We start from the raw sequence: 27,464 nt of genomic DNA on the forward strand, positions 1-27,464 counted from the left end.
CTACCAACCATCCACCTCCATCGCATCTGCCATAAAACTGACATTCTGTGAATGGTTCACGTCAGCAAAAGCAAGAGCAGGTCTCCCCCAGAGCCAACGGAATAACATCTCTTTGCTTTACCATTGGGTTCCGCCATCTAGAATGCTCTGATGTCAATTTAGTCATCCAACGCAACTACCTGAGCTTGAAATGACACTCCCTCCTTTGCTCTTCACACAAAACCCCATCCTTCCTGAGATACAGATCACAAGGAACCTTCTTTATAAATGTTTCTTTGACAAACTGGCTTCCATGGTGGCCCTCAATGGTCCTGGCCTCCATGTACCAACACCCCCCAGCTGTCCCCTTCCAAACTGGTGCCAGGTGTGACCAACAGCATGCAGAACTTATGATGAACCAACCTCCCAGTTCAAGGCAGAAAAGACCACAGTTTGCATCTTAGGGTCCCTCCCTCTCTGCCTGTCTCTCTCCTCCCCAACTCAAGGAAACCAAACACCCATGTTTTATACCTGGCCTTAGGGAGTGACTCATGTGGCAAAGAACTAGGGTCTCCTGCTAAGGGAGGGACACATAAGGGAGAATCTCCACCGCCTTTCTAAAATGTCCACCCCAGTCTCCAGCTGGAGCGCAGCATCACGCCAGAACCCCAACCGGAACCACCAAGCCGTGTGGCTCTTGGATTCCAGAAACACTATGAAATAATCAGTATTTTCAGCTTTAAGCAGTGTTTTAGGGGAATGTTTTATGCAGTGATAGACAAATAACAAATTGCCCCAAGTGATCCCAGTGCCAAATACAATTCTAGTGGAAAGTAAGACTCTATTTTCCCAAGGTCGTGTTTTCATCGTCCTTATGGACTGTGTGGTGTGCATGCCTTGTAGTAAAAGTACTTCATTGATCATTCTGTCTTCTCTCCTGCGATGGTGATCTCACCGGGATCAGGGGTTGAATCTTATCTGTGTTTCTGTGTCTTGCATTATCTAGTCTGGTGACCTTCTCAAAATAAGATGTGCATATATGGTTATCCAAGGAATGAATGAGGGAGTGAATAAGTGAAGCTCTATTCCTGGTTTCTTCATCTCTGAAGGCAAGGTAGCTGCCTACCTTGTTTGAGACAGAATGTGCCCCTGGATCTCTGAAGTGGAAAACAATAGACTGCCTTCAAGTGATTTGAATTATGAGCTGAGCCTTTGGAAACATGGGGGGATAAATAACATCCAGCATATCAATGAGTTTTTATGGAGGTTATTATTAACCTCTACATCCCGCACAGTGCACAGCACATGGTAGGTGCCCAATAAATAGGTCCTGGTTTGCACTGACCGGGAATCTGAAAACAAAGACAACGTGTAAATCAAAAGCACAAGACTCACGTCAAAACCAAACTACCAGACCCAGAGTTAGTGGCTAAAGCCACAAGTAGGAGGGACCGAAATAGTACATGAGAGTCACAAGTTAAACAGGTCGTTGGTGGAAATGTAATGTGAAAAGAACCAAAGGCAATGGTTCTCAGAGTGTGACCCCTCCTGGACCAGCAGCGGCAAGTTCACGCGGGTGCCATCTTGGATCCGCCGACTCAGAAACTCTGATGGATGGAGCCCAGAAGTCCTGCAGGGGGTTCGGATAGTCAAGTTTGAGAAACACTGCCCTAGAGGATGGGCTTCAAAAGCATAAGACCTAGGGTTCAGTGCCTTCTTTAGCTGACAATCTTCCCAACAGTATTACTCAAAGAACAGAAATGAAACGGGTGGGAACCTACTCTGAGCCACGGATGCACGGGTACAGGATGGAGGCTAAACCAAGAGTCCAGACGCCAGCTCTGTCCCTCATTCACATCACAGGGGTCTTTTAGCACCGGCTCTGAATGCCACACTTTCAGACTCCAAAATCTGTCTCTTCCCCACCAGTAACTCAGGTTGTTTCAACCCTGTCTCTACTGGAAGGACTTAACTTCCCTTGGAAGATGTCCCATGAACCCAACCCTGAAGGAGCATCCCCTATGAGGAATCCCCATGTTCTCCCAGCCCTGCCAACATTCATTGAGCCACTCCTCTTAGGTAATGATGTCACATGGTCTTAATGTCATCATTTCTGGACCACACTGAACCACACGCACCAAGAGGGAGCCGACGTGCCTTCCTTCCCCCACAAAAACGTCCAACATGCGCGCGTTGCTCAATGTATAAAACGTTCCGTAAAGTTTCAAAAGGATCTGCCATTCACACCAATTGGGAGATGAAGACATGCCTCGGCCACCCTATAAACGCTGCGAAATCGTTCTCGCTCAACTGTTTATCGTGCATGATTACACGTTGAAAATACGCTGGAGAAAACCCATGCCGGACTTGATCTTTCCTTAGAGCGAGACACAGAAGCAAGACAGACGCAAACATAGGATGTGACAAATCATACCGATGTCGTCCGTTTAATTTTAGCTCAGCGTAGGTTTTTGTCCCGTAAACGCTGCACCGTGCTTGAACGGCCAGATTTGGGATCACCTCGAGGTGGTCCAGCACGTCAGCACCCCCGGACGTGTACCAGACGTCACCATTTGTAGCCGCACACCCCCTCTTCTCAACGCGCACGCACCCCTTCACCAGGTCACAAGGAAGCTGATTCAGAAAACACGCGGAGCGTGCATGTCACTCATCAGGGCTGGAAATGAGCGGCATTCAAGTCAAGAGTCTTAATTACAATGATCGTGGCTCTGGAATCACGCAGAATGAGCTGGAGAGGACCTGGGGATGGGTCCAACCCGCTCGTTTCACAGTCAAGGAGAAGGAAACCCCAGCACGTCCCTGCAGAAGGCTGCAATTACAAAGGGGGACCACCACGCTCACCCCCACAACCACGCCCAGAACACGTGGGTGCCGGGGTGTGATGCCGCGGCGTCATCTCTCAAACGCTGATGAAACGGAGGGGACTCTGGAGGACAGATGTCCCTCCCGCGCCAATGCCGGACAGCGTCAGAAAAGCCAGGTGAGGCTAAGGAAAGAGCACAGGGCTGAGCTGGGGGTCTGCCCTTCACCTGGCTCTACCCAGGCTGCTTCCCTTTGGGTCGGTCCTGCACACAGCCCTGCATCTTGGCGGGGCTCCTGGGGCTACAGGCACAAAGGATCACACGCTGGAGGTTTAATATATTCTCCCATCAAATGCCAATAATCAAGGTGTTGGCAGGACCACGCTGCTCTGAATGATCCAAGGAGCCTGCCTTCTCCCTGGGGGTCTGAGTCTTCACTTTGTCATCCCAGCGTGGGTGCCTGTGTCTGCATACGCTGTGTCCCCCTCTTAGATGCACTGCTCTCATGGGATCGGGGCCCTATTGCCTGACCTCTTTAAGGCATCTGCAAAGAACCTTTTTCCAAGGAAAGTCACATTGGGACACGCGGGGCATGAGGACCACATCCTATCGTTCTGGGGGGACACGATGCCACCCACCACGCTTGGCTTATTTGCAAAATGACATGGTTGGATTCGTGGTGTTTGTCCTTGAACGTTGGGTGTTAAACCTGGAGACAAACCGACGGGGAAAACTGTACGCTGTCTCTCTCTCTCACATGCACACACGCAGATGCGGGAATTTGGAATCGGGGAAACAGAACATTTAGATGAGTGGCTGGATGGGTTTTCTTTCAGCCAGGCATCTTGTCACCCCATAGAAACGACCTCACTGCTTCTGCGTATTTGCAGGAGGTTGAGGAATGAGGTCCGGCTGGGTGCCGTCGGCGGAGTTCACATTCACGCACGTGTCCGCTCAAATTGTCGGAGGGAGCGATTTGCATACATACATCAAACCCTGTACAGAACAGTTGCATAATCAATGGGGTTCCCCTCATCCTTTTGCCAGAGCCGAGCTTACTTGACTTTTTCCTTGTGGAACAAAAACTTATTTTAAATCTGTTTCATTGGTTAGCTTGAATATTTTAGTTTTTATTTTTTTTTAAGCTTTTATTTGTTCACCAGAGAGAGAGAGGGCTCCACAAGCAGGGGGAGAGGTAGAGGGAGATGGAGAAGGAGACTTCCCGTTGAGCCAGGATCTCAATGACACGGTGCTCAATCCCAGGACCTGGAGACCACGACCAGAGCCGAAGGCAAACCCCCAGCCATCTGAGCCCCCCAGGTGCCCCTAGTTTGAATATTTTAGCCACAGCATCAGAATTTCCAAAATAGGGCAGCTGGGTGGCTCAGTGGGTTAAGCCACTGCCTTCAACTCAGGTCATGATCTCGGGGTCCTGGGATCGAGCCCCGCATCAGGCTCTCTGCTCCGTGGGGAGCCTGCTTCCCCCCTCTCTGTCTGCCTCTCTGCCTACTTGTGATCTCTCTCTTTGTGTCAATTAAATAAATAAAAATCTTTAAAAAAAAAAGAATTTCGAAAATATAAGCAAAGTTTTAAAAATGGAGGCAAGAAAAAGAAAAAGGTAATCAGGACATTTATGAACGACAAAATGAAAGCCATGAAATGATACTCATCGCGGCCCATATAAATGCTAAAATATGCACAGGAAAAGACCAGCGTGCCCTCCCCCACTCTGCCCCACCCCCACAGACACACAATGCAAGGTTACAGAATTAAATTCTTGGTGTCTCATTCAGACTTTCAGAAACCAGGGAAGGTGTGCCCCTCCAATGAGGCACATGACAACGCTGTTTTATGACAATCTGAATAGAAGGGACTGGTTTTACCCTGCTCTTTAATCCTAAGCACGTAAAAGGTGGCTATTTCTCCCAGGAGTCAAGAACAGTCAGGCAAAGTCAGCTATCATGAAGTCGTTTGCGGCAAACCTTGCGTCTGCGTTCGTCGGGGTTGCTGATCCTAATTCCAAACCTCGGAGATACACAATACCCTCTCTTCAAAACACATTTCCCCTGATAAATGCATCTCGTCTTCACTCGCAGACTAGGAAAACTTCTTATTTTGTTGGAGAATCTAAATTTTCATCGACGGCAACCCAGCTCAGAAGATAGAACCCCGTTCTCGAGGAGTCTTACGTTTAATTTTCTGTTCGGCTCATTGTTCGAGGTTTGCCCCGACATGAGCAAGTCCTGACTGTCGGATCTGCGGGCATCCACAGAACGGGAAATCACTCTGCCCGTCCAACACTCAGACACCGTCTTCCCGTCGACTGCATTGCGCTTTGCAGCGTGGCTCGGCCCAACTTCAGATCAGCTAGCTGCGTGGCGTTCTGCATTTTGCCCTGAACGATGCTTATCGAGGAGTCTTTATTCTTTTTATTCTCTCTAAAGCTCTGCCTTACATACATCACTTCCACATTCCCTTTCGATAACTTGCTCCATAGCGGCGATGCCCGGACATCAGCCTGATGCTCGTGATGGCGGCAACAATTCATACAGTCGATTCTTCTTACGAGAACAGCGCAAGGATCGCGTGGGTGCTATCTGTCGCTCACTGACCTGTTTGCCCTCCCCACTTGTTTTTCCGGCCATGCCCAGCCCACCTACGGGGCCGCTAGGACCCCAAAGAGAATGAGAATGTGGCCGAGGCACACATCATTTTATAACAGACTTCTTAACTAGCGGGGATTTTTAGCCCCCAGGGGACTCCAGCAACACCTGGAGATGTGTCTGGTGGTCACAGCTGGGAAGAGATTTGCTCGCAGCACCGTGAGGCCAGCAAAGCATCCACCGAGGCACGGGGCGGTCACCTGCATCAAAGAACCACGCACCCCCAATATCAACCGTGCTGGGGCAGTGAATCTTGCATATAAGAGCGAGGTTGTCCTATCACTTACCTGAGCACATCCAGTCTTGTCTTAAATATTATCCAGCCCCTGTCAGTTTGCAAACGTCTCTGACGCATCCTTTTTGTAACCAAATGCGCTCGTCTTCTTTTTGCTATCACTTAGGATCGCTAGTGTACGTTGTGGAAATTTGAATGTATTTAGGGCACAGGCACCAGCGTACGTACACACGCCAACAAAAGGGACACAACTGCTACTTGTAGCAAGAGCATGCCTTTGAAAGGCAGGTAGGACATTCCTTTGATTTTGTTTCCCAGGAGGAATACGTAACACGCAGCCTTGTTCTCAAACATGCGGCCGTTTCTGCAAAGGGCCTGTCGGTCACTATCCTACTGAAGGAGGGGGTCATGTTACCAGCTGGGAGTGGAATGGTAGTAACCAGGGGCCGGGAAGGAGGGGAAGATGGAGAGATGCCAGTCAGAGGGTCCCAACTTCCAGGGGGAAGGTGAATAATTATGGAAATCTAATGCACGATATAGTGATGATATGAACGCTAATGGATTAGATGCTTGAAAACTGTTGAGAGTAAATCTTAACTACGTCCACCAAAAAGGAATGGTCACTGTGTGACCAGAGGGAGGTATCTGCGAAAGCTTTGGTGTTTATCACGTTATGTATAAATATATCCAAGCAATGGGAAAACCTTACAGTTATGCAATGTTATATGCCAATTTTATCTCCATAAAGCTGTGGGGGAAAAGCATTGCAAAAAAGCAATAGGGACCAGAAACCGTCTTTGTTAGTCTTCTGTTGGTCCCTAAGCTGTCTTGAGACGGGGCACTCTTAGCTTAGCTTGAGAACAATGGCCATGTGTATGGTGGGCTTGGAAATGGTTGGCTTCAGTGTGGGAGACAGCATGGCCCTCCCTCGAATGTGAAAAACAAAATGAGCATATAATCCAGCCATTCTGTTTTTGGGAATATATGCAAAAAAAAAAAAAAAAAAAAAGAAGAAGAAAAGAAAAAAGTAAAGAAGGGGCACCTGGGTGGCTCAGTGGGTTAAGCCTCTTCCTTCGGCTCAGGTCGTGATCTCAGGATCCTGGGATCGAGTCCCGCATTGGGCTCTCTGTTCAGTGGGGAGCCTGCTTCCTCCTCTCTCTCTGCCTGCCTCTCTGCCTACTTGTGATCTCTGTCTGTCAAATAAATAAAATCTTAAAAAAAAAAAAGAAAATTAAAAAAAAAAAGACAAGACAAGACTAGACTAGCTCGAAAGCTATGCTCATCCCTGTGTTCATAGCAGCATTATTTACGAAATCTAAGACTTGGAATCGACCTAAGTGTCTATCGATGGGAGAAGGCATAAAGAAGATGTGATATATTTACACAACAGAATATACTATTCGGCCATAAAAAAATAAATAAATAAATACACAAGAAGGAGCTACTACTTTTTTTTCATTTGCAACAATGTGGATGCAGCTGGAAGGCATTATGGTAAGTGACCTAAGTCAGGGAATGACAAATAATGCAAAACCAAAGTCGTAGAAAAAGAAATCAGGGGCGCCTGAGTGGCTCAGTGGGTTAAGCCTCTGCCTTCGGCTCAGGTCATGATCTCGGGGTCCTGGGATCGAGTTCTGCATCGGGCTCTCTGCTCAGCAGGGAGCCTGCTTCCCCCCCTCCCCTGCCTGCTTCTCTGCCTACTTGTGATCTCCGTCTGTGGAGTAAATTAATAAAATCTTTAAAAAAAGAAAGAAATCAGACATGTGGTTACAAGAGGCAGGGCGGTGGGGAGAGAGAGAAATGGAGGAAATTGGTCAAAGAACAGAAACTCTTAGGGAAACAGTCAGTCAGTCCTGGGACGTAACGCGGCAACACGGGAACCATGCTAACATCAGAATTAAGCTGCGTGATACGTAAAACAGTTAGGGAAATAGAGCCCAAGAGTTCTCACCACAAGGAGGACATTTTTTTTTCGTTTTCTTTCAACTGTAGTGACACGACCAGAGGGATGTTAACGAACGCTTTTGGGAGACGTGTGACCATGTGAGAATCGCTTCACAACAGTCGTAAATCGGACCAGCACGCCGTACCGCTTACATGTATGCGGTGATGGGGGCAATTATTTTTCCATAAAATGAGAAAAATAAATACAGTGGGGGCACACTTAATCAAGAGTCAGAAACCCACCTGCCGAAATACACATCAGCGTGGGAACAATGGCCAACGCGGACCGTACTAGGTTAGGTTATTACTCTGGCTTTTGTCTTTGCCATGAGAATACAGCACGTGGGCTTCTACCAAAATGGCCTAATTTGGTTGACTGAGTGGGCAAAGGGAGAGAATTAGGGATGGGAAAGTTGGGGGGGGGGAATTGGAGTGTGTTTAACCACTGGCTTTGGGATGATAACTGATACAGTTATCCACAACTTGTTTCCTATAACACTTCTCATTCCTTCCCTATAAGGAAAAAGGTCCTGTCTTTCAAAATCTCCTTGAGGGGCGCCTGGGTGGCTCAGTCTGTTGAGCGTCTGTCTCTGCCTCAGGTCATGGTCCCAGGGTCCTGGGATCGAGCCCCACATCGGGCTCTCTGCTCAGCGGGGAGCCTGCTTCCCCCCTCTCTCTCTGCCTGCCTCTCTGCTTCCTAGGATGTACTTTTATATCAAAACCCACATCATGGGTTGAGAGAATGAGGTTGCTTTTTAAAGCATGGATCGTGGCCAACAGAAGCACGTGGCCATGCAGGCAGCAGGACAAAATGTAAACTCCATGGGTCAGCCCTGGAGGTCTCTGGGCAGCAGCGCGTTCCTGCAATTTCATGTGTGTCTGTCGGAAAACGCTAGCGGGGGTTGCAGGAAGGAACGGTGCCCACATCACTCTCAAGCGTTGCTTCCTGCAGGAGAAGGTTTCAAGCTAATGCGAGGAAACTCTGTCAAAGATATTATGCACCTCCGTGGCTGGTCCAATGAGGTTTTCTGCAGGAAGGTGGTATTTCTGTGAGCTGAACATCCCGGGGACAGCAAGGGGGTGGTCCGAGCTGACCAACACAAGTGAGACTCTAAATGGAACGTAAAGGATACATCAGGTGCCCCCCAGCTTCCAAGAACATCGCCCTCCATCTCCATCCAACCCATCTCTACGAGATGCTCTAGAACATAGTCTTGGCATTTGGGAGTCATGAAAATGCAAAGACTTCTTGGGGTCCGAACCACAGCAGCGAAACCATAGAAGGAACAAAAGGAGAAGCGGTAACAAAGTATTAGAAGATAGTGCCATGTGGTCCTCAAAGGAGGCACAAAATATCTGTGTGTCCACAGTGACGTAAATGGATGATGGAAGAATTACAGGGGTGCAGGAAATCCTCCTCCAACAAGAAATGTCCATCATTCAGGTGGGGAAGTCCATCACCCAAGACGTACAGTCAAATTCTCCGTGCTCCCCTCCTCGCATGGGCTTTAAGCGACTTGCTTTGAAAGCATAGAGGATGCAAAAGTGAGGGGTCAGGAGACTTCTCGGTGGGGGGGGAACCTGGCAACGCACTCCTACCTCAGCAGGGCGATGAGGGTCAGTGTGAACCAGGAAAGTCACGGGCATCGTACATACCCTTGACAGAGATAAAGACCATTCCTCGTTGCTCAACCTGCCCCCCAACCCAAAACACACAAGACCCTCTCGCGTCAGACAGACCCGAACGAGGGGACGTTCTACACTCACACCGCACAACCACAGTCCTGAAAGACAAGGTCACTGAAAGCAAGTCCCAGAGTATGGGGTACATAAGGGAAGCGTCTGCAAGGTGGTTCCCAGGAGGGGATCCCAGAACGGAAAGGGAGCCGTAGGTAAAAATGGGTGAAATGGCAGTAAAGTCTGGGGTCTGGTTATCGGTAATGGCCAGGTACAGGCTCCTTGTTCGGGATCGATGTCCCAAGGCAACGCAGTGTGCTAACTTGGTACAGATAAACAGGCACTCTGTAAACTCCTCATATCATGTTTTGTAAATCTAGAACTCCCTTAAAGCTTACTTCTAAAAATGAAAACAATTGCAAACATTATTTGCAAAATCGTATTGCAAATTTGTATTTGCCATTTGCAAAAGTTTGCAAACTGCAAAACTGTATTTGCAATTTGCAAAATTGTTTGCAATTGTATTGCAAAAATGTCCTAAAGGAAAAAAAAAGGGGGAGGGGTTATACTTTGTACAATGATCAACATGTAAGAATCAGCCCAGGATTGGGAAGGGGGTTCTGCTAGCTTCCTATCGCGGAAACTCTCCTCGCACTGGAATCATCAGCTCCTGGTTTTATCAGGAATCAAAGCCCGGATGTATTCCAGCAATAGTAACAAAGTTCCAGTTCTAAAATGTGTCTCACTGAAATAAGAAAGGACCCATTTCAAGCGCTTTTTGCATTAAGGCATCGTGGGGGAAATTGTGAGTGCCTGGGACAGAGGGAGTGCACCCTGCCCGCAGCTCCCAGCTCGCAAGGTCACAGTGCAGGGCACTGTCACGCACAAGTCACAGTGTCTAAGTCAGCCGTTCTTTTTTTTTTTTTTAAGATTTTATTTATTTATTTGACTGACAGAGATCACACATAGGCAGAGAGGCAGGCAGAAACAGGCTTCCCGCTGAGCAGAGAGCCAGATGTGGGGCTCGATCCCAGGACCCTGAGATCATGACCTGAGCCAAAGGCAGAGGCTTTAACCCACTGAGCCACCCAGGTGCCCCTAAGTCAGCCATTCTTAAAGCTGACGTCGGCTTCCCCTCTAATCTGGATGAATGTCATCGACCTACAGATTTCCCTGCCTTCAAGAGTCTGTCTTTAGGGCGCCTGCGTGGCTCAGTTGGTTAAGCCACTGCCTTCAGCTCAGGTCATGATCCCAGAGTCCTGGGATCGAGTCCCACATCAGGCTCCCAGCTTTTTGGGGAGTCTGCTTCTCCCTCTTACCTTCTCCCCTCTCACGCTCTCTCTCTCTCTCTCTCTCAAATAAATAAATAAAATCTTAAAAAAAAGAGTCTGTCTTTTGTTTGTTCATCTGTTTCGGGGTTGTTTGTGTTTTTTTTTTTTTGTGATTTCACATAGAAGTGAAATCATATGGTATTTGTCTTTCTGGGTTTCACTTACTTCACTGAGCATAATTTACTACCAAAAAAAAAAAAAGTCTCCAATCCAGAGAACTGCCGGTCTCCAGAGGGAGAGCCGTGCAGGGAGGGAGGAGAAACAGGTGAAGGGGATTCAGAGGGGCAGCGTCTTCATTACAAAAATAAGTCACGGGGGGGGGGGGGGGAAGAAGAAGAAATTACGGAAATGAAACCTAGAGCCCAGGGAAAAGTCAATTACTTTGGAAAAACGTGACAAAGGTCAATAGCCTTCCCGCAGGGAGAGTCAGTAATACACAGCATTTCAAATCAATATCATAAACCGGAAACTAAGATAACGTTGTATGTTAACCATAGGGCAATTAAAAAAAAAGTCACATCTCATGCAAAGACAAGACATGCACAGACATGCACAGACCAGCCCCTGTGGACTGGGGGTCCTGTTCTGCCTCCCCTCCCTCCCCCCAGCTGAAGATCTCCACTAGAGCCTTTCTGCAAAATCATTCACCTTGTGAATCTGCAAAGAAAAAGTAGGTTTCGGAACTGACCTCCTGTGCTTTGTGCTATGAATGTGTAGGCTGATCGGCAAACAGAAATGCGTCAGACCCCGAAATTCGAAGCTCTTCACCTTCCTTTTGTGAACAGTGTTTTGTTTTAAAAGTACTGACCAGAAGCACCTGGGTGTCTGGGTCGGTGACGGTCTGGTTAAGTGTCTGCCTCCAGCTCAGGTCGTGATATTGGGTTCCTGGGACCGAGCCCCACTTGACGCTCATGGCTCAACAGGGAGTCTGCTTCTCCCCCTGCCCCTCCTGTCTGCTCACGCTCTCTCCCTAATAAACAAAATCTTTAAATGCAATATAATAAATAGGACTGACCAGCTGTGGGCCATCCGGGAAAAATCACGGAAGCTCCATGTGACTGGGTTTCTTTCCACGTAAATGAAGGAATACATACATTTGTTGGGTTTCTTATGAGAGTCCTCACAACGTGTGATTATGAATTATTGCCTCATATCATCTTGAAGAGCCCAACAAACTCTAGGCTGTGTGTGATGCAGGCAATTTAATCATCAGTTTAATCATCAGTTTGATCACCAGTCAGGCGGATTTTTGTATTCCCCCAACGGAAGGTCGGTAAAAACCTGTACTCTTGTAGAATCCTTGCACCTTGCCGTCCAGACCCTCCAAAAATTGTAATACATAAAACTGAAATAGGCACAAAGCTTACACAGTGTGGACGTGAACGCTGTCCTGGATTCGAGAGAGGCCGGTGCGTCCTGCGAGGCCCATCAGGGAGGCTCGTGGAGTGGAGGAGGAGGAGGGGAGGAAGGAGGGGAGGCAGCTGGGTCCCATTTGTGAGCTGCCCAGGTGAGGACCCAGGAGCGGCCAGGGCCAGGACGAGCCCTGTGCACCACCCACCCCAGGGGGGCTGCCAACGCCATTAGGGACACGTGGTTTACGGGGTCCTTCCTCGAGGCGGAAGCTGCCAACCAGCACGGTTGAAGACAAACCAGAGGAAACCAAGACCACGGACAGCAGGGCCGCTGACATGTTTCAACACCTGACGACCCAGGGATGCCCGGGGAGGTGACACAAAACGGCCCAGGGCTCCACGCCTCGCTCTGGGAATGCCCTGAAGGCCCCGCAGGTGCACAGGCTGGGCTGTGTTTTGTCTGAATGAAGCAGCATATTTGGGGGGCAGGGGAGGTAGACGATGCTTAAATATAGCATTGCAACTGCTTCCCCTTCTAAGTTACATTTTTAAGATTTTATTTATTTGACAGACAGAGATCACAAGTAGGCAGAGAGGCAGGCAGAGAGAGAGAGAAGGGGGAAACCAGGCTCCCCATTGAGCAGAGAGCCCAACACGGGGCTCAATCCCAGGACCCTGAGATCATGACCTGAGCCGAAGGCAGAGGCTTAACCCACTGAGCCACCCAGGTGCTCCGTATGTTACATTTGCAACACAGAGAAGGTCCAGGGAGATCCTGGAAAGATTTAGCAACAAAGTTGTAACAGTCCAAGTTTATCAGTGTAACCAATATGTTTCAAGTTTTACTGAGCCTGTTACAGTATTACAGAATGCAGGTACTTTTGTCTTTTTACAAATCAGGGGACGCCTGCGGGGCTCAGTGGGTGAAGCGTCTGCCTTCGGCTCAGGTCATTACCTGGGGGTCCTGGGATCGAGCCCCGCATCGGGCTCCCTGCTCAGCGGGCAGTCGGCTTCTCCTCCGCTCCTCCCCCTGCTCGTGCTCTCTCTCAAAGTAATAAATGATTTCTAAAAATCTTCAGAAAGATAGGTTTCCCAATAAAAATAAATCATACACTTTAGTAAATATATATGAGTGTTTATAGAATTTATTACTTAAATTATATAGACATAAATTATATATACTGATGTATATTTATGAATTTACATAGGTATGCTGCTATTTATATATTTATATATGATATAAAATATACATAAGATTAAGAAAATGGAAAAATGTCTATAAATAAGATACATAAAAATATAAAGTGTCAGCATACATGTAGGTTTTATATGTATATGTATGCATGTTATGTATATTTTATATATGTAAAACCAACATAAAATGCTATATATTTATATAATATATATATAAAATAAAGATTATATATATAAATATCAGTACATATGTTAGGCAGTCATGGAAGTAAACAATTTCTAGGCACCTGGGTGGCTCAGTCCATTAAGCATCTGCGTTTGGCTCAGGTCATGATCTCAGGGTCCTGGGATCGAGTCCTGCATCGGGCTCTCTGCTCAGCGGGGAGCTTTTTTCTACCCCTCCCTCGACAAAAACCTAAAATTAAACAATTTCTTGTTAATTTGGACGGGACCGGATTAAACATGCAGAGACGTTCTATTGTGAAATTAAGACACATGCTTATTTATGCAAGTTAGTGTAAATTTGGTACATTACAGTATGTCTTTCTTGTCATTCACGCAAGAAAACCTTCAGGCAACATAATTACGGCACAAACTGGTAGACGTAATCCGTGAAACACTCATGGCAGACTGAATCCTCATCAAACACTTTTGCCCAAAGTCTAAGTGAGGAAGGACTTGAGCTGTTTCCTCCTCAGAATACGCTACGGTTGCATTTCTACTATGAACCTACACGGTCAGGAGTGTTTCACTGAGATGGTGTTTTTCTGACATATTGCATCACAAGTATCTTCCAGTTTTATTTATTAAGGGTTTCTGTGTGGAGGTTTTTAATTTTTTGTTTTGGTTTTTGTCTTTAAGATTATATTTATTGATTGGCGAGAGTGAGAGAGGAAGACAGATTCTGAAGCAGCCTCCAGGCTGAGTCAGCAGCCCAAGGCAGGGCTCGATCTCACGACTCTGGGTCCACAACCTGAGCCAAAACCAAACGTCGGACGCTCAACGGAGCCACCCAGGTGCCCCCCGTTTGGTTCTTTCATAATAACCTTGTTGCCTGTTTTTGCACAGTCTACAATTCACCCACCGAGCCCTCCTTCCACGGAGGTTGGCTTGTTTCATGCTATAACAAAGTCAGGTTGCTCCCACTTTCTGCTCTGCCATTTTAGCATCCCTGCTTTAACCAGGGGTTCGTCCCCCCATCTGTGGGGGATATGATTCAGGACCTCCTCGTGGGCGCATGCAATTGTAAATCGTACGGATCCCCAATATCGCAGCCAACATTGGTACAATCACATTTAATTTATCATCAGATGCAGTAAGAGAGTCAGAGCAACTCCGGATACAGTAGAACAGGTGTAATCCTACAGTCAACAAAAGTGATGCGAGTCTGGTCTGTCTCTGAAGACATCTTCGTGGCCTGTACTCACCCTCCCCTGCACGATGCAGTGAGAGGATACGATGCCTACAGGGGGGAGGCGAAGGGGGCATGCAGGTGCTGTGGCCTGGCAGAGTGGGCCAGGAGGGAGCTAGGTCAGCAGGAGACGCACCTGCTTCCTCCTCCCCACAGGGACCCCGATAAGAGGGTCAGGGGTGACTGGAACCCAGGGATGAGCACGAACCACTGTACTTTATTTCTCTGCACATTTAGCTAATTTTTAAAGATTTTTTATGTATTTATTGGCGAGAGAGAGAGTGCACGTGAGTGGGAAGGGAGAACATGAGCAGAGTCCCCAGTGAGCAGACGGCTCGATCCCAGGACCCTGAGACCATGACCCAAGCACAACGCAGATGCTTCCCTGACTGAGCCACCCAGGCGCCCCTGAGCATTTAACGATTACTTAATTTCCATGTAACTTAGACTTTCTTCCTGGGTGAACGTCACCCTTACCCTCGGACAGAACTATTTTCTCCCGCGTCCCCTGCTGGGATACGTTTCAGCGGCTTTCCCTGAAGTCGGGGCTGAGACCAAGTCGAGCAGAAAGAAAGATGCTGGCGTGAGGGGGGCATTTTTTGGTGTTTGTTTTCTTTTGTTTTTTGTATGTTTGTACTGTTTCTGCAAATGTCTACTTTTCACTGATTGTAGTTCTCTAACGGGCATGGATTCCAAATCATTCTCTGTGGTAGGATCCTAACGGTACAAGCTCTCTGCAATGAAGGAGCTCACAGGTGTGTGGTTTTATATATATATATATACACACATATACATATATGTATTTATGTGTATATATATATTTATATATAAGTGTGTGTCACCCTGGTGTCCCTTAGGCCAGGCAGGCTTCTTTTCCCCAAGGCTCTAGGTCACCTCCCTACCCCGTCTGGAACATCTTCACCTGTCTGTCCTCCTCTAGGACTTTGTCCTGTTCAAGCAGGTAAACTGTTACCATCGTCTTCTGAAAACTAGAAAAATGAACCTGACTGCTAACATCGAAGCTCTACGGCCCTGGCGATTTTGCCTTTAACTACTTATCGGCATTGAATGAAGCCATGATTTATTTAATTTATTCAATTAATTTATTTATTTAATGAAGGCATTATTTAAGCCAGATTGATCAGCACTGAATTAAGACGTTGTTTTCCTTAACCGGGAACTTAGGACATGAGAGATGAAACCCATAAAAACATTCACACAAAATAAAATGGAAAAAAAAAAAAACATTCACACACACACACACACACACACACACACAGGAAGGGAGATTCTGATATAAAACTTTTTTGTTCCTAATCATAAGTTCATGTTGTATTGTTTCTACCCACCCCACAATTTTTTTTAATATCTATGATACAGGGGCAAAATGGCATTGTTGTATAGATTGTCATGTGGATAATAAACAAAAAATAAACAATGTGGTCTTCTTTATATGGCTACTTCTTAGCCTTCAACAGATATTGAATAAATAAATGTAATGGCCAGGAAAAAGGAATACCCAGTTGATACCTGCAGATGACCCTGGCAAGGAAACCACTCTCAAGGAATCTCACACTCTCTCAGTTCCTCTCTCTGCTCTGTCGGTAAAATATTGGGGCGCCTGGATGGCTCAGTGGTTTAAGGCCTCTGCCTTCGGCTCAGGTCATGATCTCAGGGTCCTGGGATCAAGTCCTACATCGGGCTCTCTGCTCAGCGGGAAGCCTGATTCCGCCTCTTTCTCTGCCTGCTTCTCTGCCTACTTGTCATCTCTATCTGTCAAATAAATAAATAAAATCTTTATATATTTATATATATGTGTGTGTGTGTATATATATAAAATACAAGGATACTCAGCACAGTTCCGTGATGATCTCGGTGTCCTGGGATCGAGCCCCGCATCAGGCTCTCTGCTCAGTCAGAAGCCTGTTTCCCTCCTCTCTCTCTGCCTGCCTGTCTGCCTACTTGTGATCTCTGTCTGTCAAATAAATAAAATCTTTAAAAAAGAGAGAGAGAGATTCCACCAAGATGGCCGAGAATGAGACAACTATCTGTGAGTTTTCATTCTCTGAGGATCAAGGACAGTGGGAATCCAGGTGCTGGTCAGGCTTTGGGACTGCGGACCGAGCTCACTATCGCCTCGCATGGATTTTCATAACGACCGCCAGGAAACGGCTGGGATCAGCAAGAACACGTCCACCCCTGAGGGCTCACGCAACCAGCACACCCAAAAGTGTCTCCCGGGCGCGCCCTTCTTGACAGAGTCAAAGTCATCCGCTTTATGCCTGTATTTACTCACAGATTTGCCAAAATGAAAACCAGTGTTTTTCAAGTACGGGGTTTGACAGCTTTGAGAAAGAGAACCAGCCAAACACACAGGGCATGTGAGGATTTCCTCCAGATCGTCGTGGGAGCTCTTCGCGGTGGTGATTGGCTACCGCCTCCTGACGATGGGAATCTCTGCATCTTATCTAGTTACGTCTGTGATTCCTTCAGCCCGGTGAGGAGCAATGAGACCTCATCACTCCTCAAAAACGGGAGACAGCTCGGAAGCAAGGGGAAGGCAGGGAGAGACGGGGAGAACCCATGCTACACAACCAAAACAGGACAGGAGACACATGCATGAGCCAAAGACCTTAACCATGTTCTTATGAGCACATCTGAGAGTTCTGGCATATTCCAAACCCTTCTCTTTACTACCAGCCCTGAACTTCTGCCCCAGCCTGCAACTGGCACGTAGTACACGTTCCACCCAAGAGCTCCAGGAAAGAGGGGAAGAGCAAACCCAAAGACCAGAGCTCTAGTGCAGAAAGAAGCTAGTTTCCAGAAAAACACAGAAATACCTTAGTCATGCGATTTCTTTCCTGCCAGGGCCAAGGAGCTCCAGTCCTGAGTCCACCATATTGGTTTTTCATGTTGAGCAAAGCCACCAAGAGAATGAGTCAACAGAACCCATCACACGGTGGGCAGAGGGCTACACAGACTGAGAGCCTTGGCCACCATGGCCCTTGTGTTCATGGTCATCCTTGTGTTGTCATGCCTGCCTGGTGGCCACATAACATCAGATAGTCTCCATCCTTTTCGTATGGTTTTTTTTTTTTTTTTGGAGTGTCATTGACACACAATTAGTTTCAGGTGGTCACAGTCTTTTTGGAGAAAAGCACGAGTTGCCTATACAGGCAGGAAAGATCCACGGCTAGCCACAGGGTCCCACGGACAGAAGAGGTCCCAAGCGGTTCACGAAAGCACACGAAATGTGAATTCATTACATTTCCCTGAGTACTACAATATGCGTGCCATCACGTGTGGGTAACCGATTTTCCAATCTGTAGTTTCTGTGCACCATTCTACGTCGATACTGGAGACCAGCGTGGAAATGCACTCGCCACATACAATACTTTCTTCTGGAAAATGCAGGACTGTCTATCTCCCAAGATCTACCAAGGTACTCTATGTTTAGGGTACTTTTGATGTTTAATGCTTACAGTATTTTGGATACAGCAATTTATTCTGTAGGCTGTATATTTACAAAAAACTATACAATACATAATTGTGTGTATATATATATTATCTAAATGAATTCATTCATCGAGATACCTAAAAGCTAAAACAGAGATGTATAAAAGCTTTCCAATGAATCACGAAATATACCAAGTTTAAATGATGAAAGCTTTCTCCATCAATTACCTAAATTGCATGTAAAAACAAGTTTATAAATGGATAACGCACAAGTACAATTAGGAGTGCATATAAATGTAATCTTATACACTGGTAATTGTATATGTATTTACATGGAATTTGGCTTGCTAAATGATGCAAGGTTTCTAGATATAGTTTGCTAATAACATTATTTTATGCAAGAAACTGCTCCTAGTTGCGGCACCTGGGGGATCAGTTGATTAAGCATCTGCCTTCAGCTCAGGTCATGATCTCAGGGTCCTGGGATGGAGCCCCACATCCCATCAAGCTCCCTGCTCAGTGAGGAGTCTGCTTCTCCCTCTCTGCCTCTGTCTTTCAAATAAGTAAGTCTTTAAAAAAAGAAAGAAAGGAAAATAGGTCTTGGTTACATTTGTGCATCTGAGCGTCCGTGTGTAGGTAAACACACACGTTTCAATCATTACCACATTCCTTCAGACCAGCCAAGGAATGCAATCCTCGTCCCTGCCTCAGCTGTGAACCAAGCCTTGGTGATGCTGAAATGCGAAACAAGGAAAGTGACACGGAGAGCAAATCCCATCAGGGCGACGGGAACAGAGCAAGAGACCTTTGCCACACTTTGCAAAAGGCCTTCTCAGTGTGGTTTCCAGTCAGCGCCACTCAGGGTCAGTAACCGTGGTTCTTTGTTAAAAGGGTCCAAAACCCCAGCAAGGAATGAGACTTCAAACTAACCAAGTCATTTGTTTTTATGGTCCAAAGAGAGCAGGCCAAGGTCCATGCTTCAAAGAGGGGGCACTTTGCAAAATTTGCAACATTTGTATCCTTTGCCCTTCCGTAGGGGGGCACATGGGGGCAGGGGGGAGGGGACACGATGGCACAACCAACAGAAAGAAAAAAGGCAATGGCGCCTAGAGGAGCAGCTAGCTAATGCCTGCAGGTGTGGAACTTACTCAAACTCCAAGATTCATAGAGGGGAATGGTGCTTGCCGGGGGCTGGGGAGACCGAGAAAGGGGCTTTAGGAATCAATGGGTGTAATCCCTTAGCTAAGCCAGATAAGCAAATTCGAGACCTGAGCGACACAACTTCTTACCCAGTGTTAGCAATACGGTGCCGTTCGCTGGAAAGTTTGCTAAGAGGCCAGACCTCAGCTCCCGTGTTCCTACCCCAGTAACATAAAATCTAAACATACACCTGGAATGATAACTTCCAGACCCGGGGTCTCATCATGCCATGAGAAACTGGCCTTTCCAAACCAGAAGGCTCAGCACCATGAACAGGCAGAACCGAGAAGGTCCCACTGTCATCCCAAAATAGCACAGGGTTACTGTAGCAAATCCCTATTTATAGAACATTCATCTTAAAGAAAGCCACCCAAACAAAACCCTGGATGGTTTCCACACATTTCCACACACCTGTGAAAGCACATGCCATTTCATTAGCAGTACCCCGAATAAAGATCTGTGTCCGGAGACTGATTCCAAGGAGGTTTTAGGCTTCATGCTTCCTCATTTTCTCTCTAGATGATGCAAAGATGACGCTTTCTGCGCTTGGGAATCGGTTCACTACAACATCATCTTACTGTGTAGGTTACGTTCATTGGGGTTTGTTTTTTTTTTTTCCTTAAGGTACCACTTTTGGGAGAAAGGGAGGGTTGGGCGAGATACAAGGACCGTTCTGGAAACTGGCCAATTTGCACGGGCACGTAGAGCTCAGGCAGGCACACACCTGACCAGGGAACTCAACACTCAGTGACTGGAGTTTGAAGGGAGCCCTGGATGGACGGGCTGTGCCCCGCGACCAGCCTTCCATTGCTGTGATTTTAGGAGCCTTTTACCTTTGTTGAGTTGTCACCACTGCAGAGAGAAAAGCTTGGCCTACAGGTCTGTGCAAAGGCAGGCACTGGCGAAATGGCCAACCTGTAGGCCTTGATTTCTACGCCCTGCTCATTTCTGCTCCTCCGTCCTCCCCGAGAAAAAGGAGGGCTGCCCATCCTGCCATTCACAAAGCAAAGAACAGTGGAGGCTTTGAAAAGCCCCGTGTAGGTTGTTTAGGAAAAAATGACAAAAACGGAAAACATTCGTGGAGGGAATGGCCCATGAATGGGCAAACGCTGTCCATGGCATCGGAAACTGGTAGCCGGCGAGTTTAAGAAATCCCTTGTTACCGCACAGAAAGCACAGTCTGTCTTCAGATCATTATTATTATTTAACGTAATTAAGTAGAACATGAAGTGTCTTCTCAAAAAAAATGATGCGACTTGTTTAAACTAACCCCTGAACGTATTTTTCTCATTGGGAAATATAACATCTATTGTTAAGGTGGAAAACATTACAGAAAGAAACACAGAGTGGTTTATATACCCCCCCCCCAAAAAAAAAGGAAAAGAAAAGAAAAAATGTTCCTTACAGTTAAAATCAACATACTGAAATCAGCTCTCCCCATGTTTGGGATTTAAGTCTACTTTAGCCGGAGAAGCCTATCTGCCGGGTGAGGATTTAGGGACGTCAAATATGTTTATCTTGAAACGTCATTGGAGTAAGATACATTCCATCAACAAGTTGCCGTCCTCATCCTGATCTGCCAATACTCAATGTTTCCACTACGGAGCTCTAGTTCAAACCACAGACTCTGAAACAGAAGCCAAATTCCCATGCACTTGAATGTTTACTTTTGTAAAAACCATCTCCAGCCTTTTCTTTTTCTTCCCCTCCCTGTGGTCGGGGCATAAGAGGGACCATATTCTAAAGAGTTCTGAAAAAGACCCTTGCACATTCTGAAAGCAATGTAACAGGCTTAGCCAGTAAGCACGCTACCCCTGGTGCCGAGACCAGAAGCTTTCCACAGATTACTACAAAGACACCCAAATGAAAAGGCCAAGTTCAGAAATAAAGAGAAACCCCCATATACTTATCATTAGTCTACACATTCCATGCCAAAAGGAAAAGAAAAAAAAAAAAGAACTTGCCACAATCCTCAAGTTCATTCACTTGCAAATTTAGCAACAGCTCTGTACCTGCCTTATCCGCCTCCTGGGGCAATCAGTTACGAATCAAGTATCTTTTCTATTCTTAGATTTGCTCAAAATGGGCTGGACTGCAGCATTGAAGACCAAACATACATTCAGCATTATTTGTTGAAGAAGAAAAAAAAAATACAAAGGAAGGGAACCATTCCTTTACCCCAGAAAAACAGGTCAAAACACCTTAAAGCCGGCCTCGGATCACAGCTATTATTATGAAAATACAATTATCATTCAATTCCTGCTCCAAATCATCCCGGTTTCCCCCAAAGAACACAATCCTCTCATTTGAATTCAGTGATTTAAACTGATGAAGTAATTTTCCACTTGCTACAACTGGTCCTGATCATTTTCTTCTACGCCAAGATGCTACTCTTGAAACCTGCCATAGCTACAAATTTATGCCATACATTTAAGCCATATATATATGTGGCCATATATATATAGCATTTCCTTGGATAACACAATTCTGGAAGTCTAATCTGGAAAAAAAAAAATACATAGTTGCAGAGCCTTCCCTACGCCCCCCCCCCCCCCCCGGTGAAATTCTTAGGTTCCCCATATGGGGACAAAAACAAATACAAAATCCAGAATTTTTTTTTCTTTCGGGAAATAAGGCATGGATGCACCCATGTACTATTAACGGTGTCTCTTGTATTCCGTGCACACAGGGAAACCTATCCTGAGATTTTTTTCACGCTTCCTGTTAACCTCTTCCCACTGACAACTCAAGGCACGTAATACTTCTGTACTCTCTCCCCTCCCTTCCCCACCGCCCCCACAAAAGTGCAGATTTCGGTGCAATGTGCTCATTTCTCTGCGTTCTGCCACCCTCTAGGAAGCCGGTGAGCCTGTCCCTTCCCACCGGGGAGCCGTGTGAGCGGCTGAGGTTGCTTTGTTCTGATGGGAAGTCGGATCTGTTTCTCTCCTGGACCTTGAATTTCTGGCTGCAGGACGTCCCTCCCCACCCGGGCTTCAGCTGGCCCCTGTGTGTTGCCTGCGGAACGCCCACACGGGCTGCAAATTCTGCATCAGGATAACTAGGTCTCCCTAAACTTTTTCTTGCCTTCTTTTACCCCTTTTTTTTTTTTTTTTCCTTTTCTGCGTTCCTGAAATCCTGCTAAGTGCTGACTCTGGGCATAGCCCTAGCTCGCCCCACCTCTCACTAGAAGGCAGTTAAGGCAACGCGCCCTTGATGCCGAAGCCATAGATCCCTTCCCAAAGCATAGGCTATGAGCACCTAAAACCGTCCCACCCCCCCCCCCCATTGACCAAATGGGGCGGGGGGGGGCCAAATCCCAAGCAGAATCCATACCACCACCTTGTGGATTCTGCTCGCAAGGACAGCACCTGCTAGGTTTAATAACCCCCACCCAGCAGCCCTCACCCCACATTTCTTAAGTTGGGTCCAAAAGCGAGACTGGGATCCGCGGTGCCCGCTCGCCCCACACTCACCGGCGCGCTCGGGTTCGGGCGCTCCGCGCGCCCCAGGCTCCTGACCCGAGCTGCGGCCGGGACCCTCCGCGGGGGCCGTCCCCTCCCCCCCACCAGCTCCCCTCCCCCCGGGCCCCCAACGCGGCTTCCGGCGCCCCCTCCCCAGCCCGCCCCGAAAGAGCAGCCCCGCGGCTCCGACAACACACAGACGCACACCTGCGGGCCGGTTCAGCACAAGGAGTCCGAGCGAGCGCAAGCCGCAGCCAAAAATAATGCATAAAATAAAGGCAGCGAGGCTTTGCTGGGGCAGGGCGGGGGGTCGCAGAGGCCGTGCCCCGCGCCTTCCCGGCCGGACGCGGGCTCCCAGGTGGTCCCCCGGGCCGGGGGTGCGGAGCTCCGGGCGCCCCCGCCCCCGCCCCCGGAAGAAAGGGCGCTGTGTCTGGCGGCGAGCAGGCGCCGGAGTGGTGCGCCCGGGCCCAGGGCTGCGCGCCGCACGGGGCCCGACCCCCACGCGCGGACCCCGGCGCCGGCCCGCGAGACCCGCGCCCAGCACTCCGAGCCCGCGCGCCCTCTCCGGGCCGAGGGAGCCAGGGCAGGGTGGGGGGCGCGCGCGGGGAGGCGGGGGGCGTCCAGCAGGCAGACGGGCGAGCGCGCCCAGGCAGGCGGCGGGCGTCCGGGAGAGCGGGCGGGGGAGGGGACAGCCGAGGGGTCGGCCGCGCGGCCGGGGAGCTGGGCCCTGCCCCCACCACTGCCAGCCCGCGGTCCCCCACCCCGCCCGCGCCCGCGCCCCCGCCCCGGCGCAGGGTCTGCAGCCGCGCGACACGTTGCCCCTTCCCGCCCCCGCCCGCACGGCCGCAGGTCGGGCCACGCGGGTGCGGGCGCAGGCGGAGGGGCGCCGCCGCGGCCTGGGGGAGGGGGCGGGACTCAAGTTCGCCGGCTGCCTTCGGGGTCTCGCAACCCCGCGCCCACTCCCCGTTGTGCACCCGCCCCCGCCTCGGGCCGCCGGGAGCCGGATCTTCGCGACCAGCTCTGCCCACTGGAGTAGGAGGGGGGCCAGGCCGAGCCGCGCGGGATTGGAGTGGGGGGGCAGAAATCGGCCGCGGAAGCCGGGGGTTGGGGGGCAGGAGGGAATGTGCAGCGCGGGACGGCCGAGAGCTTTGGGATGGGGGTTTCTGCTAGGTTCCCCGAGGCCAAGGGGGGGGTCCACATATAGGAACCGACTCCTACCTCCAGACCCCTACCTCCAGCGTAGGCCAGGGGACCCGCCGGCCGTGCGCCCCGCGAGCTCTGCTCCCGGGAGCCGGCTTCTCTGGGGGTCGGCATCCCCCTGAGACCCCGCTAGGGCGCCGGGCGCACGTTCCCGCAGCGACCAACTTTTGTGGTCCTGCAGACACGCAGGCGGCGCGGGGATGCTGCTCGCAAGGCAGCTGCGTGCCCCCCGAAAAGGTCCAGGCCAGACCCAAAGGCTCCCGAAACAGGAAAACACCGCCGCCGCCACCCCCCCCCCCTTTCCGCCGCTTGCCTCCCCCCTACCCACACGCACGGGAAAAGGGGGGCCTGGAGCCCGCGCCCCGGCTTTGCAGAACCCGCTCGAAGCTGCCGTCATTTGGTTTCCACCCGGGGTCTCCGGCGCGCCCGGGTCGCTCCCCAGCAAAGCCCAGCCAGGTCCTAATCAATCACGTGCGTTATTTCGTGCATCACATCAGCCGTCATCTTCTACGAGGCCGGCAGAGGATGGAGGAGGGAAAAAAAAAATCGCTTAATACAACCCCGGCCAAGCCTGTTTTCCTTTCTTCCTCTCTGGTTAACCCAAAAAAAGCAGCCCGGGAGCTGGTAGCTGACAGTCTACTTAAAGAAGGAGGAGGGGGGGAAAAAGAGAGAGAGAGAGAAAAGGGGGGGGGGGGGCAAAAAAGCTCGTGGCTGCTCACAGTCTCCAGAAGTAGTCCTGTCTTCATCTCCAGTCCCGGTTTGCAGAGAACTGACGCTTTGCTCCTGTTCTCCCTCTACTGCAGATAAATTTTTTTTTCCTCCTCTCCCCGCCACACTCTTCTGTTTATTTGTATGTAAGACAGCGCTACTTTGTAAACACATCACACACGGCCCCAAGGCCGTTCAAACAGCTGATTGCAGCAAAATACTTCCAAAGCCCCGGGGGTCCCAATTTTTTTTTTTAAGTCAAAAGGATAAAAAGGAAAAAAAAATTAAAATGCAATGTTAGTGTGGATCTGTGCATGAAGCTGGCACAGGACGGGCCCCCCATATCCGTCCACACTCCCACCCACACCTCAGAAATGGAGCGGCAGATGGGCGCGATTTCTTGTCCGAATTTCCAAAATAAAATGCAAGAAAAGGCCTGGAGGAAGTGGAGCTCGAGCGCCTTTGGGGAGGCTCCGGCTGGGGCGCACACACACGTCCCAGGGTTGAAAAGGCTTGGAAAATACATCCGTAACCCAGAGACCCATGTTAACACGGCACCTACCTTAGTCGCGGAAGAGCTGCATTGGCCGGAACGGCTGTTTTCCACACATCCAGATTTTTCTAGGGAACCCTGACGGCGGGTAGCATTCAGGAAGGCTGTGTTGAGTCCGGGAGTCTGTGCTTTTTCCAATCCCCCCCCCTTCCCTAGATCTGCTCCTCCAGAGGAATGTGGGGACCACCGACGCGGCCGTTGGGAGGAAATTCGTTGTGTCGGCCCCCAAGAGGAGGAAAAAGCCACCCAGTGGGAGCAGGAAGGGCAGAGCGGGGTCTGAATGAGAGCTCTGTGCGGAGAGACAGAGACGGGTCTGCCAGGGAGAGGGGAGACTGGAGAGAGAGCTCCTGATGTCTCCGCGGTCCCCCTCTGCTATTGGACCAAACTGAATGAAATTTACAAAGCCAGCAGCCAATGGATCTCCGCACTGGGTCCCATCACTACAGAAACCACATCCACCGCTACGAGCTAATGCAAAGAGCAGCTAATCCCAGTGCAAACCAGCTGTAACAGAGATCCCCGGGGCCAGGGTGGCGAAACAGGTGAGCGCGTCACGCGGGGCCACCATGCCACTGGGGCGCGGAACAAAGCTGGCTGCTGCCGGGGCGGTTCTGCTCTCCTCCACCCCAAACACGCTACAGTATTTGCAAACATCTTTAACTCTTGGAGGGTTTGCACCGCAAGGAGGCTGGCAGAGAGGAGCCCTGCGGTCGGGCTGACAAATATGTTACTGTGCAGGGTGGTGGTGTGGTTACACCAGAAGCAACAGTATCTTTTTTTTTTTTTTTTTTTTTTTTGCATCAAATTGCAATGGAAGGTCTGTAAAGGACAGAGCCTCCCTGATGCCCAGGTGATAGGTCCATACCTTTCGTTTGCTTCTTTTCTGATACAGTCATGTTTGGGATGAATACAGCACTGGGAGAGGTTGTTAGGATTTGGCCAGTTATAGTTCAACACCTCAGCCCTGCTTCCAGGGTCCAGTTAATGCTTCCCCGGCCAACTTCAAGTTTGCGGGTAGGACCTGGTATGTATCCTTGGCTTGGAGGGAGCCGGCTCTGCATGGGCCGGGTCTGAGGTCTCTAACCGATAAGTCAGGGGACGCTGTATGAACGCAGATGCTAAAACCACATTGCTGGGGCTCAAGCTGCACATGACCTTAGGTGTGGATTTAAGTGTTCTGCCTCTGTCTCTGCATCCGTCAAATGGAGAAGGTAGAAGGAGGGACTTGCTGGTGTCATCGTGATGGGAGCTAACACAAGGACTCAACATGCAAGAAGCTGTAAATCAGGGCTTGCTTTTCCTAAAATCATTTCACAGGATATATCTATGGAAGGATGTCTTTATGGAAGGAAATGTATTTATTGAAGGAAAAAGGGGATGTCCCCTACCCAGAGGACATCATCACTATGCCTTCTGCGCCTAGACGGCCGACGGAGGCATCCAGCCTGCAGTCGGTATTTGCTGCGTTGGAATTAGGGATTCCTCCCAAATTTTGGGAGAGAAACTTATGGCGGATGGGGGGGGGTAGGCGGGGAAGGGGGACAATAAAGGGGAAGGTGATGGATACTGAGTCAGGTTACTTGCTTTCATTTTAAGTGTCTACCCTTGCTAGCTTTGACATATTGGAAAGTGGGTCCTATTCTATGAATCTGAGAGATTACGCCCGTCAAAGAATGATTTAAAATCAGACTTTTGTGGTTTTCTGGGGATGTTTAAGTGAGATACTATGTATGAAATCACCTTTTACCAAAAAGATGTATACAAATCTATGCCTGCATATGTATATATAAAACTTATTATATATAGTAATAAATTATATATATTTATTATATATACACATATATATAACTCATAAGTAATATATAACAATATAATAATTTTATAAGTCATAAATCATATAAGTTATATATAACTTATTATATATTATATATGACATATAATACATTACATATAATAATTAATTATATAATACTAAAATATAATAAGTTATATTTAATAAGTTATATATAATTTATATGTCATATATATCATATATAATAGTAATATGTTATATATAAATGTGTATATGTAATATATAATAAGTTATGTATATTATACATATTATATAGTAAGTTATATATATCTCCAATTATACATATTATATATTATATAATAAGTTTTATTTTTATTTATTTATTTATCTCCAATAATAGGAGACATATGTATTTCCCAAAACAGAGCTTGGAAAAGGGACTCGACCCAAACACAATAGTGTATAGGAGGCCAGAAAGTCATTGGC

General features: G+C 48.4%; 1 protein-coding gene across 4 annotated transcripts in view; it reads right to left on the reverse strand.

Moving 5' to 3' along the window:
- The window catches only part of LOC123935903 (neuroligin-4, X-linked), a 295,963-nt gene extending 270,427 nt beyond the window's left edge, over nucleotides 1-25,536 (reverse strand). For 2 of the 4 annotated variants that reach the window (XM_045996731.1, XM_045996734.1), the window contains exon 1: nucleotides 25,196-25,536. The gene's annotated coding sequence lies outside the window, so the exon portion shown is untranslated. Of the gene's footprint in view, nucleotides 1-24,259; nucleotides 24,281-24,644; nucleotides 24,664-25,195 lie in introns of those variants that run through there. The other 2 variants (XM_045996732.1, XM_045996733.1) reach the window with 2 other exon arrangements.
- Between the last annotated feature and the right edge of the window lie 1,928 nt (nucleotides 25,537-27,464).

The sequence above is a fragment of the Meles meles genome, chromosome Y, assembly GCF_922984935.1.
Source record: "Meles meles chromosome Y, mMelMel3.1 paternal haplotype, whole genome shotgun sequence".
NCBI classification, from domain to species: Eukaryota; Metazoa; Chordata; class Mammalia; order Carnivora; family Mustelidae; genus Meles; species Meles meles.